This window comes from Chelonoidis abingdonii, chromosome 3 (genome assembly GCF_003597395.2).
Source record: "Chelonoidis abingdonii isolate Lonesome George chromosome 3, CheloAbing_2.0, whole genome shotgun sequence".
Lineage (NCBI taxonomy): Eukaryota > Metazoa > Chordata > Testudines > Testudinidae > Chelonoidis > Chelonoidis abingdonii.
Window position 1 is genome coordinate 106,652,080 of NC_133771.1, and position 14,486 is coordinate 106,666,565.

At 43.5% G+C, this 14,486-nt stretch overlaps 1 long non-coding RNA gene across 1 annotated transcript in view; it reads left to right on the top strand.

The window, feature by feature from the left end:
* LOC142046577 (uncharacterized) overlaps positions 1–10,415 on the top strand; it is a 21,379-nt gene extending 10,964 nt beyond the window's left edge. Inside the window, exon 3 of the long non-coding RNA XR_012655546.1 lies at positions 10,257–10,415. This is a non-coding gene — a long non-coding RNA (uncharacterized LOC142046577). The remainder of the gene's footprint in view (positions 1–10,256) is intronic.
* Positions 10,416–14,486: the final 4,071 nt, after the last annotated feature.

Here is a 14,486-nt window from a genome sequence, read left to right on the forward strand (position 1 = left end):
AACACTGCTAATCCCATTTTCACTTAGATGTTTTTCATCCAAGGATCTCAAAGGCCTTTACAAAGTCAAGTGTTAGTATATACATTTCAAAGATGGGGAAACCGAGACACAGAAACGTTAAATGACTTGCTCAAAGTCAAATGCCAATTCTGTGGGAGAGTTTGAAGGCTCCCATTCCCATGTTAAACTTCCCGACTAGATGGCTGACCATGTGAGATTATGGCAGCATCCAAAGCAGAACAATAAAACAGGCTCTTGCTGAATCAAAACCCATTATGCCCTCAAAATTCAAGGAGATTCAGATTCCACTTTTGACCCATCTCTAATTTCAAGATTTACACCTTTTGACAAAATTACCCTTTGAGTGAGAAATTATCAGCTCACGAGTGAATTTGTTTGGAAAATTTGATAAAATTCTATTTGGTTATTTCTGAGATGTGAGAGTGTGAAAACATACAAAGTCAAATGGAAACAAGTAACAGATTTGCCTGTGTAGTTTTCAGCTTTAGACTATACCTTATCTGTTTGAAGACTGGTAATAAATGGTAGTGAAATAACCCAACCCTATCTGTAGGTAAATCCCTTAAAACCTTCTTCCAAACCATTTTCATCCAGTCTTTAGTGTTTCATGTGAATCTGTAGCAATCATGTGAGCATATGTAATTACTGCCATGATCCTTTACTAGATATTTATCGTAAATATACATATCAGCACAGTTTGTTTCATCTGAACAATATACCCAGTACTTCTGATTCTTTCAGCCAGTCTGAGGTCACGCTGATGAAACATCTCCGATCACGCGATCCCCAGAGCATTCACCTCAGTTATTTGAGGAATGTTTGTCTTTAGATGTTGCAACCACAACTAGAGCACTTTTGCAGTTCTTTGACCGGATGACTTGAATCATAGACTAACATAAAAACACTTCTGTTTATGCTCTTGTATTAATTAAGAAGGTTATTACATGTACAGTAGGGATGCAAGAATCACTAATCTCATTCATTAGAGATAGGCTAATGGGAAAATATGATTACAAAACTGTAATTGGAGTGTAGTGATGTCATAAACTGTGAGTACTGAAGTCACTGATAAAATTAGCAGCACCCATCTCTGTTTTTTTTAATTCTTTCTAATCCTTATGATGCAAAGAGAATTCATGTTTAATAAGAGCTAAGATGTGAAAAAAATTATCAGCTGTAGTGTTTTTAAATATTAAGGGATATTATGATAGCAGGGCCTCAGAACCCAACTCATCTCTGACAGGGATAGGAAGAAACTTCTCCTATGTGGGTTATGTAGTGTTGTTCTAGCTATGTGGGTCTCAGGATATTAGAGAGGCAAGGTGGGTAAGATAATACTTTTATTGGACCAACTTCTGTTGGTGACAGAGACAAGCTTTTGAGCTTATACAGCTTACACAGGTGTACATTTCCCAGACCTAAAGAAGAACTCTGTGTAAGCTTGAAAGCTTGTCTCTCTCACCAACTGAAGTTGGTGCAATAACAGATATTACCTCACCACCTTGTTTCTCACGACTTGGGTTCACTGTTTCTTCCCTCATCAGTGAAAGGAAGGCATTCTCTGGAGTGAAATGCAGTTGTTAGTATTAGCATGTACAGGGTCAGCTCCAGGTTTTTTGCTGCCCCAAGCAAAAAAAAAAAACAAAAAAAAAACCAGAGTGCTGCCACCGAAGCAAAAAAAAAAAAATCAAGGAAAAATGGAGTTCCGCCCCTTGAGAAGTGCCGCCCCAAGCACATGCTTGGAATGCTGGTGCCTAGAGCCAGCCCTGAGCATGTAACAACACTATACAACAGATGAGGACAGGATGTGAAGAATACCATAGAATACAATATCCACTTGAAACTGCAGATTATGTAGATTAATTTAGAAAAGTAAAATTAAACATCACTGTGACTTGTGCACAGTGACAGTTGCACTACAAAACTGCCATGTTGTGTATCATAGTTACAAGACGGTAGTATATATTGACATGGTTAAAACATATTCTATGTAGATAGCACTAAATTATACTACAGTCCAGGGATGAGGCAGGGGCTAAGGTACCATTAAACCACCTTTGCACTCTTCTGACCCTGGGCTGGTCCAGTGCCTTGGAAAGGCCCCTGAAGCAACTTAGAGATCCCTGGGAGACCCTGATATGAGCTAGTCATGGCAGCCTCCATTGGCTGTCCTGTGGGCCACCGTGCTCCCCCAACACTCCCTTCATGCCCCACCCCCACCCCCTGTATGTCCCCATGCCAGGGTTTGCAAGGGGGTCATGAGAGAGCAGCCTTATAGCTGTCTTCCACAATGCCTGCACTGGAGGAATCCTCCCCTGGCTGGATACTGGGTTCAGTGCCATAACGAAGGCAAGGCGAGTGAGACATTTGCCTCGGGCGCAGAAGGTGAGGGGCTCAGAAAGTCCCTCATTCATCGGCAATTCAGTGGCAAGTCCTTTCCTCCGAGAGGGACTGAGGGACCCGCCACCAAATTGCTGCTGGTTATCAGCAAGGGAGAGGGGCGGCACATCCAACTCTTCGGCGGAAATTCGGCGGCGGGTCCCTCAGTCTCTCTCGGAGGAAAGGACTTGCCACTGAATTGCTGCCGAAGAACAACGGCAATTCGGCGGCAGGTCCTTCCCTCCGAGAGGAACCTGCCGCTGAAAAGCCGGATGTGCTGCCCCTGTCCCTTGCCTCAGGAGCAAAAATCCCTAGTTGCGGCTCTGATTGGGTTTGTGAGCCTCTTTATGCCAATCCAGATCTTTTACCTGGCATAAATGTCTTAACCGTTGTGATGGGCCAAGGCCAGATGGCTACAGTAAAGTAGTGAGAAACAGGTATGTTAGCCCCAGGCTAAACAAATCCCTAGTACCATGGTAACCAAATGGCAGTTGTTTAGGTTAATCAAGATACCAGGGGGCAATTAAGATCTTTCTAGAAGGCAGTGGAGATAGCTAGATTGATTGGGACACCTAAAGCCAATCAAGGGCTGGCTGGAACTAGTTAAAAGCCTCTCAGTTAGTCAGTAAGGTGGGGGTGCTAGGAGTAAGTTGTGCTGTTGGGGGAATGAAGCAGTATTGAAGTCATACCAGGTGCAAGGAAAGAGGTGAAGGAGATATTGGTGAAGGAGATATTGAGGTGGGAGCTGCTGTGGGGAAGTGGCCCAGGGAATTGTACATGTCCTATTTCCAAAAAGTCACCTACCATAGCTTCTAATTTTAGGGTCCCTGGGCTGAAGCCTGGAGTAGAGGGTGGACCCAGGCTCCCTGTTCCCCTCCCTGATTAATCACTGAGACTGAGGACAACAGAGACTGTGTGTGGAAGGATTGTTTCTCCTCACCTCTGTTGTTGGCTTATGATGAAAGTGGCTCAGTAAGCTGTGACCCTTGCCTCTAGAGAGAGAAGGGCTATGCGGAGGGTCACACTGAGCATCTGAGGCTAGCAAACTCTGCCAGGAAATGCAGGACCCATAGAGTCAAGGACAGAACTTTGTCACATCATGTTATAACCATTACTGTCTGTATTGGAGGTGTTGGTGGAACTTCTGTTTTAGAATTAGGCTTTGTGCATGTTCCTCATGAACTGTGGCAATGATGGCCTATTTCAAAGAAGTCATTTTTAGAGAAAGCATTTGTGTGGTTATTTACTCTCTGCTCTGTAAATTTTCCATTCACCCTTATAACACTTCAGAGTCACAGTTTAATCCCTGTGAATGGGTTATCCCTTCAGCTCCCAGAAACCCTGGCTGGTAAGTCCTCTTGATGAATTAAGCACTACACAGGTCCATCATGGTACCATCACCACCTGTGTTTATTGTTTGTCTCATTCTTAAGCTCCAGGGAGAGCTGGTGCTAGCCATTTAGGGCCCTATGCAGGAATATTTTGGGGGGCAAAGTTCTTATAATAAACAAGCAAGTTCTTATAATAAGTGAATGGGGGCTCCCTTGCTTAGTCTGCTTATGCCTAGAGCCAGCTCTGGCCCAGATACAATATAACCATATAGCAGCAATTATGACCAGCCTTTTCCTGCTCCTTGGGTTAGACTTTGGCCATGTCTACACTAGCATATATGTCAGCAAAACTTTTGTCGCTCAGGGGCATGAAAAAACATAGGGGTTTGCACAGTGCTATGTCGGCAGGAGAGCTCTCTTCCGTCAGCATAACGTGGTTACATGAGTGATCTTATAGCAGCACAGCTGTATCAGTACAGATGTGTGTCACTGAAAGCTTGTACTGTAGACATGGTCTCTTACTGCCTGTTTTTCTTCCCTGGTTCTGCAGCTTGTGTGCTAATTACGTCATTAACTCCTTAGGCTACCAGCAGATGTAATTGCTCACTTCTATCTTAACTGCCCCCAGTGCCACTGGTGTTCTAAGTGACCAGGGTGCTGGCTTCCATGGAGCCCAATTTGAAGCTATGACCACCACTCTGTTTCAATTTCCAATACAGATGGAGCGTAATTCTTGTCACTATTCCCTTTCACTCTCTTTATTTCTCCTCATCCCCTTTTTGTATCTCTCTTTTTTTCCTCTCCTCCTGTGAGTGGTCTTTTCTTCAGTCTGTTCCATCTGATTCACTTTATCTTATCCCCTTTTATTCCTCTCTTTTTGCTTTCTGCTGCTTACAGCCAAATCCATCCTCTTATTCTTAAAGGGATATCATCAGCTAAAAATTACACAGCTGACACATGTTTTCTCAACCATTGTTATGACACCTAATACAACTGTAAGTACAAGAAATTCGAGAAAAAAAATCTTAATTTTTTTGTTCACTGTGTGTATTTGACAGCACTTTGCCATACGCAATCAGTCAAGTTTCCCCTGTTTGTGGTGGGTCTTCTACATATCAAAAGTAGAGAATTCCTTCTAAAGGGAAATGAGATTGTAAAACCACCAAAATGGCCATGAGGGTTATGGACAGGTGAGGTATCTAATAGTACTTTTAACTCTTATGTATTTATTTATTTACATGGTGGTTTCTCTTTAGTTTTCAGTAAGACTTTCTGCATTCCATATAAAATATGGATGTACAATTTTTAAGAAAAATATAGCATTGCTGCAGGTGCTAATAGATCTACAGGCACAAAGTAAAGATTAAGGCCTTGATGCTTTAAGGGAGTCACTGTGAGCAGACTCTTATGCCCTGATGGATCACCTTGCAAGATCAGGACCTAAACCCTGCAGATAGTTATATATGTGCTTAACTTTAAAGATATGAACATTTTCATTGACTTCAATACAATTAATATACACAGGCTTATGGTTAAGTATGTGTTTAAGTGTTGTGGAACAGAGGTCTTTATCTGTAACTTTATCATTATACCCATGCTTTTTCAGTAGTTACGTAAATTAAATCTTTGTTCAAACTCTGCTCATGCTTTTTCTGCAGCTATCCGCAGACACCCATTGCCTTTTATGCAGTGAATGTCCTTTTATAGGTTCCAACTCCTTCATGGGAAATAATTCACTTATTTTAATTTCAGATGTATGAGGCATTTCATTCTGGACATATGGCTGTAAGCAATAGTTTTTCATATTCCTGTACTTATGTCTTGTGGTGCATGTAATACACTGTTGTTTGTAAAACTGTATTTTAAAAGCTGTAATATTTCTGCTGCTGTTTTAATTTGCAGCTAATTATTATATGCTATTGAGTTTTATGCAGATAAGAACTTGGCTTCCACAGTAATTATCTTCTGACAATGATATTTCCAGTGATGTGATAGGCTATGTGAGAAAGATAAAATGTCTTGAGTAAATTGAGCAATTTGATTCCAACTATATAAATATCTCATTATAACATCAAAGTTTGGAATTCATTTGCCTAATCACTGAATTATTATTCATATGCCTACTTGCAAGCACCCACACTGATTACTAAGGGGTATATAGTACATTTACATAATTTAAAATTATTACTTTTTAATGTGGGCTTCTTAGACCAAATCTCTCGCTCTGCTCTTTCATTAGCACTGCCATGATGGTAGCCTTTAATAGTATTTCAACATTCATCAGTACTACTTTTACATTTCATTTGTAATTTTAAAAGCATCCATTGAGGATAAGTATCAGAGGGGTAGCCGTGTTAGTCTATATCCACAAAAACAATGAGGAGTCCAGTGACACCTTAAAGACTAACAGATTTATTTGGGCATAAGCTTTCATGAGTAAAACACCCACTTCTTCAGATGCAATTCATTGAGGATGTTTTTTGTAAATGATTTAGGGCCTTCTCCTTCCCTATGTGGCTATTCCCATGTAAGGCTCAGAAAACCCAGTGAGTGTCTACTCAGCCTTTGTATTCACAGCTTAAAAAGGTGCATTTTTACCTTGGGGTATCTAACAGTATGAGTTATCCTGAGGTAAAAACATAGCGAAGATCAGACACTTTAATTTTACGATGTAGGACCATGCTAGGTGATATCCTTACAGTCTGTCACTCTGGGGAGTTCTTCACACTGGCCTTGGTTGTCTCCATTAGACTTATTTCCTGCTCTTGCTATTTACATTGCCTGCCGATGTGTTTAACACTGTGTTGTCTAGACCTCAGGGCTATATGGTATGGTGTTTCAGAGTTAATGGAGCTGCAGCTGTGATTGTAAACGTGGAAAATTTTAGGAAAGAAAGTCTAGCATGGACACAGCCATCGTGAATGGGAAAAGGAAATAAATGAATGTTGCATACAGTGTAGTTGTAGCTTTGTCGGTTCCAGGATAGTGCAGTTGCCCCAACCTTTTTTGTCTGGCGGGCGCCAGACGACGAGCCACAGAGGACTGTGGCAGTGGATAAGCATCCGCCGAGATTCCACTGACAAGTGGCAACGTCAATAGGCATCGCCGCCAAAATGCCGCCCACAAGCAACGTCATCCAGAAGTGTTGCTGCCAAAATACCACCGAAAACTGGTGGCATTTTGGCAGTGATGCCTCTGGATGATGCAGCTTATTGGCAGCATATTGGCAGATGCTCATCTGCTGGCCAGTGTTCGGGCACACTTCAACGCCCCGGTGGGTGCCATGGTGCCCGCAGGCAACACGTTGGGGACCCCTGGGATAGAGCCAAGGTGAGTGAGGTAATAGCTCTTATTGGAGCAACTCCTGTTCTTGAAAGAGACAAGCTTTCGAGCAACATATAGAGCTCTTGTTTTAGGAAAGGAACTCCTAGAGTCAAAGCAAAATGCCAGGTGAGACAGATTGTTTAGCATACGTAGTTAGCACATACAGTAAGGGACCATTCAAGGTAGTGAAACCACTGCAATCATAGGACAAAAAGAGAGGGTTAGTAGGTTACAGATTGTTGTAATAAATCATAAATCCAGTGTCTCTGTTCAATCCATGATTTCTGGTGTCTAGCAGAGTAATGAATTTAAACTCCCAGTCCCAGGCTCTTTTTTTGTCCTATGACTGCAATGGTGTTAACAGGCCACTCTGTTGCATGCCACCACTGATGCATCTGATGAAGTGAGTATTCACCCACGAAAGCTCATGCTCCAATACGTCTGTTAGTCTATAAGGTGCCACAGGACTCTTTGCTGCTTTTACTTATGCTAAACAATCTGTTCCATCTTGCATTTTACAGTGACACTGGGTGTTCCTTTCTCAGACGTGAAGAGGAGCTCTGTGTGGTTCAAAAACTTGTTCTCTCACTAACAGAAGTTAATCCAGTAAAAGATATTACCTCACCCATTGTATCTCTAATAAGTGAATGTTGACAGGATTTGAGGTGAGGGGGAAGACATTGTGTAGACTGGTGATAACTCTGGCCTACTAAAGCATTTATTTAACAGTTAAGTTAATGAGGTAATAACAAAACCCACATTCCTGAGACAAGCCATCCTCCCCAAAAAGCTTAGTGAAACAAAACAAGACAAAAAAACCAACTGATTTTATCAGTATGAATAAAAATTATATCCCTTCTCACCTACTCAGGTTTTTCTCTCATGGTGTCTCTGATGTCATAAACCAGCCTTTCTCAAACTGTTGAGAGCTGATGCTCTGAAACAACTCACTATGAAGCCAGCCAGGACTCTGGGGGAGCATGCCTCCTCTCTCTGAGCATACTGTCTTTAGGGCAAGAAGTTTACACAGCCTCAACCTCTCTGGGTCTGACCTCAGAGCATTCAGCATCCCCTTTCACACTGTGCACTTCCCGCAGTGAGTCTGCCTGGATGGAGCTCCTGGGGAAGCCAGAGGACCCTTCACCCCAACTCCACAGTCAGATGTGACTCTCAGCTAGCGTAAAACAGAAGGTTTATTAGTCGACAGGAGCACAGCATAGAACATAGCTTATTAGCACAGAAGGAGGAGTCCTGGGTCAGAAGCCATGGACTCCCCCCTCTTTCAGTGCCCCCAGGCAGACTGATAGCTTCCAGTGACCTGACCTCAGACACTCCTGTTGCTCCTTCTCCTTCTCTTTGTCTTGTTTCCAGGGCAAAGAGTGACCTGGTCCTCACCTGGTTGCATCCCCCTCCTGGGTCTCAGGTTACGAAGGGCACAGGTCATAGCATATGTGCAGGCAGCTGGAGCAGCTTCACCTGACCCAGAGGTCTGAGCCAAAGTCGCACCTCAGTGGTGGGAATAGGGATGTATTGGTGCAGCACACAGGGAAACTGAGACACACACCGTATTCATGCAAAACAGTAAAACTCACATAGGCTTAACAGTAAAACTCCTACAACATAAGGGAAAATCTCCATTTCATCATAAGCTCTCTTTCAAAAAAATCTTTCTAAAGTCCCCATACATACATATGCATGCCATCACTTCAGTGTCTGAACACCTCACAATCTTTAACATATTTATTCTCACCACAGGTCTCTGAGGTAAGGAAGTGCTGTTAGCCCCATTTTACAGATGGGGAACTGTGACAAAGAGAGACTAAGGCTAGTTCTATACTAGAAACTTTGGCTGGGTATAGCAGTGTTGGTCAGGGATGTGATTTTTTTTTGGGTGACATTTCTATACTGGCACAAGCTTTGGTGTAGATGCAGTTATACTGGCATAAATCTTCTTTTGCTACTAGAGTTCATTTGCTGAATCAGCATAACCCGTTTTGGCAAAAGCACTTTTTCCTGATGTGAAGTGTGTCTACGCTAAGAGAGTTTGTCTATCCAGCTATACTGACAAACCTTTTCTAGTGTAGACTTGGCTTAAGCAATTTGCCACTTTCAGGTCCCCTGTGCAATTCCACCATGTGTTGGAATTGCATGGGTGATGTGTATACCTCTTCTGTGCTCTATCCTGGCTATTTCTTCACTCCTCTTCCTGCTATTCAAACCTTTGAAAAATGCTGCCATAAAGCTAACTGTCCTACATAGACTCTTCCAGGGGAAGACTGGAATTTCTAATGTTTGTAGGCCTTCTTCATTGTAAGGAAGAAAAAGGGCACTCACTCACTTGCGTTTCCTTGACACGTTGTCTTTAAAAGCAAAGAATTAAAAGATACGAAACATAATACCCAATGATTTTTGTTTCTATGTTGGTTTCATTCAATATGTCCTTCATTTTTATGGAGCTTTTAATAGCTCATTTTTTATGGTTTCTTCAGTTCCCTATAAACTACATTTTAGAATTACAATGGATCATTTTATGGCATCAGTTATGCAATTAACTGACCATCCAGGAGAGTTGTGAAATTAACCTTCCCTCGGCATCCCAGTTCTCCAACAGTCATTGCATATTTCTCTTGTAAGTGCTTTTGTTATTGATTGCTTAGCTACACACTGCACAGCAGGGTTATGAATGATGCCTGTCATCCTGCTCCTAAAATATGTAACAATCTCAAATAAGGGCTGGAGCTTTATTTACTGGTAAACTTCCAAATCTCAGCTGCCTTTCCAATAGACTTACCAGAAGAAGTGGGGGAGAGGGAGGGGGCGAGAGGGGGAAGGGGAGCATTCCCTTTGGGGAGACAGAAATGGGTAAAAAAATATAAATGTTCAATTCAGATACTGGCTGGAAAAAATAAGATTGCTAATAAGCATTAGAACTAAAGCAAAGCTGAGATCTGGATCTGTACATCCCCCAAATGTGTGTGTGGGGGGACGGGGGGTTCAGTTCAGAACCATGTCTATGATTAAGATTAAAAGAAAAGTCTTCCCTTCAGCTTTTCACCTGTAGCTGGTAGGTTTCACCACTGATAATAAAGTGTTATCTATTTTGCTTTATTATCAGTTATCATTATACCATTCTGGGTCTCTGTTAAATAGGATCAAAGTAGGAAGAAAGTAATGGAACTTTACTCTGCTCACGTCCTACAGTCTCTAGCCCACCGTTTCTTAAATGCGGCCACCATGGCCGCATGTGGCCACCAGGGGGTTTCCCTGAAGCCATGGCAGTTTCCTGGGCAGTTAGAAGTGGGAGCATCAGCCCCTCTCCTTCCTCCCTGTTGCTCCTGCATGCACTGCCTCTCTGGAGACACAGGTGGGGGACACAGGTGAGAAGGCGGGGGGGAGGTGAGGAGGAAAGCAGAGAGGCGAGTGGTGGTGGGGGACCTAGTGGGGGAGTAAGGAGGTGAACGGTGAGCCAGCAGGAAGGTGAGGAGGTGGGGGGGAGGCTGGCTGCAAGTGGGGGAGTGAGGAGGTAAGCAGTGAGCCACCAGTGAGTTGGGGTTCTCGCGGTGGGCAGGGGGGTTTCTGTAGCAGGGGAGTTAGAAGGCGAGTGGTGGGTGCAGGAGATAAAAGGAGGCGAGTGGTGGGGGGGGGTCTGAGGAGGGATACAGGAGGCAAGCAGCAGGTGTAGGAGGTGAATGGTGGGCGCATGGACAGTGGATGGAGCCCCCCTTTTGGGAAGCTAGCCCCCGACTCCACCCCTTCTTCCCGCAGTCAGATCCCTGAGACCCCTTGCCCCACCCTGTGGCTCGAGCCACAAGCCCCTCCCCCCCAGAGAAACCTCGAGGACCTGCCCCCACTTGGCTGGAGGAGCCCCAGGCTAGCCGAAGCCCCGAGAGACTGTCCCCTCGCCCCCAACACACACACACCTTCCCGGAGGAGCCTCGGGCCAGCCACAGCTGTGCCTCCCCTCACCAGACCCAAGCCACCCAGATGTGTTTTTCATTATTATTTGGGCTTCTATTATGTCAAAGCACTTTTAAATTTACTTCAGAATTGTTGTACAGACAACCACTTTTACAAAAGAAACAATAATAAAAAAGACAAGAACATGCAAAGCACCTTATTTGTATTTCTATTCTGTTAGGTCCAATAAAGAATAGAGATAACTGTGCATTATTTTTATTATCGAGTCTGCGGAAAAAACCCCAAACCTTTCGTAAATAAATTACAATGATTATGATGTATATATGTGCATACTACTTTATTAACTTTATGAAAAGTAAATACCATAATTTTAGGGAAAAGTGTCAGTGCAGCCACCAGCAAGAGTTGGCTGAAGCCATCAAAATAATTGTTGCAAGTACTCCTGCTCTAGACAATCTTCTCTGTCAACTTCTTTTCTCTTCCCTTCTCCTCAGATGCTGCTGATTCCCCAGAAGGCTTGGCTTGAAAGACAGTTTTCTTTTACCTTAATTATACTATCTTAGGGGCCTGCTATAACAAACATATTACCAAGGTTCAATACTGCTGTTTCGGTGGGGCGGCACTAGGGAAGGATGGCTTGTTTCCGCGGGGAGGGCGGTGCTTGTGGGGGGGTGTTTCAGGGAGGGCTGGGTGCTGCTGGGGGGGTGTTTTGGCAGCGCTAGGGGAGTTGTTTCCGCTGGGTGGGTGGCATTGGGGAGGATGTTGTTTCAGAGGGGGTGGGTGGTGCTGCGGGGGAAGGTTCAGTAGGGCTGGGGGGGTTCGGCCTTCAGCTGTGTTTTTTTTTTTTTTTGAATAATATGGCCCTCACTGCTTTACGAGTTGTGCAGGCCTGCCTTAGATGCTGCTTCCTTCACATTCATCTCAGGCTTGGTCTGTGCTTGAAAGTTATAATGGTATAGCAACACCAGCAAGGAACTGCAGGTTTTGAACCCCAATCCACAGAGTTCTTAAGCACTAGGCACATCTAATCTGCCAGTGACCTGCTAACAGAGCCCAGAAGGAAGCTGAACTCTGTTAGAGGACTCCAGTCCTGGGCTCTTATCGATGAAACACTGGATGTCCAGACAGGTTGTCAGTTCTTATTTATACCAAGCATAGGAACAGGAAGTTGTCTATGCATCTGGGTTCCCTCTGCTTTAGACTGCTTCCCTTGCACCACCTGCTCCTACTGTCTGACTCTGATATCTTCGTAACCTGACCCTGCCCACTTCTTCCTGGCATCTGGCTCCTGGTTTGCCCTCTGGCCTGTCTCAGATTCTGATCTCCTGGTAATCTGACCCTGGGTGCCTACTGATGCCTGATTCCTGGTTTGCCCTCTGGCCTTTCTTAGACTCCTTCCCTGACCAGTAGGTCAGACTATCTACATCTTGGTTGTGACAGTCAGTCAGGAGTGTGGAAAAAAACACACCCCTGACCAACATAGCTCTGCTGACTCTCCCTCTGCACCCCAGTGCAGATGCAGCCCTATGTCAATGGAAGAATGCTTTCATTGATGTAGCTCATGTTGTTTGGTGAGGTGATATTCCTGCACAGACAGAAAAATTCCTTTCCTCAATGCAGCCTTCATCTATGCTATGGCCAGAGGCCAGCATAGCTATACTGGTAGAGTCTCTGTGATGTAGACACACCATCAAAGTCCTAAGGGATAATAGGAGGCAAAAGGAAAAAACAGGGTGGAAAAAGAATTATGCTGTAAGGTATACTGGGCTGTAGAACGGGCTCTCAAAGATAGTGAGACATTTAAAACTAGACTGGAAAAGCATAAGAGGACTGACTGTAAAAAAAATCCTTATGTGGCCTCAAGGACTGGTTAAAATGACCTAATAAATCTTTTCAATCTCTAATTTGTATGACACATCCTGTCACACTGCATGAGTATTCTAGCTGGACTAAAGCATTCGGCAGTGAAATAGATGACAATTCTGACATCTGAACTGTTTGTATTAAAACAATGAGGAGTCCAGTGACACCTTAAAGACTAACAGATTTATTTAGGCATAAGACTAAGAGGTTAAAACCCCACTTCTTTAGATGCATGAGGTGAAAATTACTGGAAGCCCTCCTCTTCATGTGCCACAGTGCCAGTATATTTATGCCTGCATCTGTAATTTTCACTCCATGCATCTGAAGAAGTGGGGGTTTTACCCATGAAAGTTTATACCCAAATAAATCTGTTAGTCTTTAAAGTGCCACTGGATTACTACTTGTTTTTGTGGATACAGACTAACAGAGCTACCCCTCTGAAACTTATTTGCATTAAGCAGGGGCGGCTCCAGGCACCAGCACGCCAAGCATGTGCTTGGGGTGGCAAGCCACGGGGGGTGCTTTGCCAGTTGCGCGAGGGCGGCAGGCAGGTTGCCTTCAGTGGCATGCCTGCGGAGGGTCCACTGGTCCCGCGGCTTTGGCGGACCTCCTGCAGGCGTGCCGCTGAATCTGCGGGACTGGGGACCTCCCGCAGGCAAGCCGCTGAAGGCAGCCTGCCAGCTGTGCTTGGGGCGGCAAAATATCTAGAGCCGCCCCTGGAATTAAGTAGTTAGCATGCAGTTGAGATGAATGGGGCAATTGACACCTTTAGTTGAGCTTTTTGTCCACAGACTTAAACAACATTGAGCTGGTTACTTCTAGGACATAATTGTAACACTTTTTCCTCCCTCACAACTACAATGGCTAAAACCATAACTTTTCAACTGACAACTCTCCAAAGAACTTCACTTTCAGTCCACAGTTTCAGGCTCATTCAAGCCTTGCTCAAAACTGATCAACAGCTGATCAGCATGAGGCACATTCTAAAATCCCTTGAAGCTGCAAATTCAAAATCGCTTCTTTCTCTTGCATGCACACCTCTATCAGAATTTCTTTTTTAGCATGAGTGAACTATTTAATACAGCAAAAGCTTTATATTAGTTGCAATTAAACTCCATTAGACCTTTGATCTGCCACCATGTTGGTCTGCATGAATACAGAATAGATTAATTAAAATATGAAATAATTAACTTTCCTAAATTACAAAATCTGGATTCAAAATGGCATTTGATCTGGTTTATTACATTTCAATTGTTTTCAAAAAATCTTTGAGACAAAATTATGGAAAAAATAGCATCAAAATACATGGTTAGAAAAAGGAATATCACTGACTTGAAAGTATGAAGAAAAAAGTGTCCTAAGGAATCAGAAAAGCAAATTATTAGTTTGAGATGTGAAATAATAATGTTTTGGAAATACGACAGATCAGCAATACAAACAGATTTTGTTGGACTAGAGCACTGTGTTGAAAGATATAGGCTGCCAAATGAGCACTCGGCTGATGTTTGGTGGGTGCGAGGAGACAAAGGAGGATAGTTCCATTCTGATCTTTAGTCTGAAAATTTGGCTGTGAAAATTTTCCACAGCCAAATTTATCAGACCGCAAAAGAGATAATTGTGTTTTTTTAAGTTTCAAGCCCTGTAGACCCC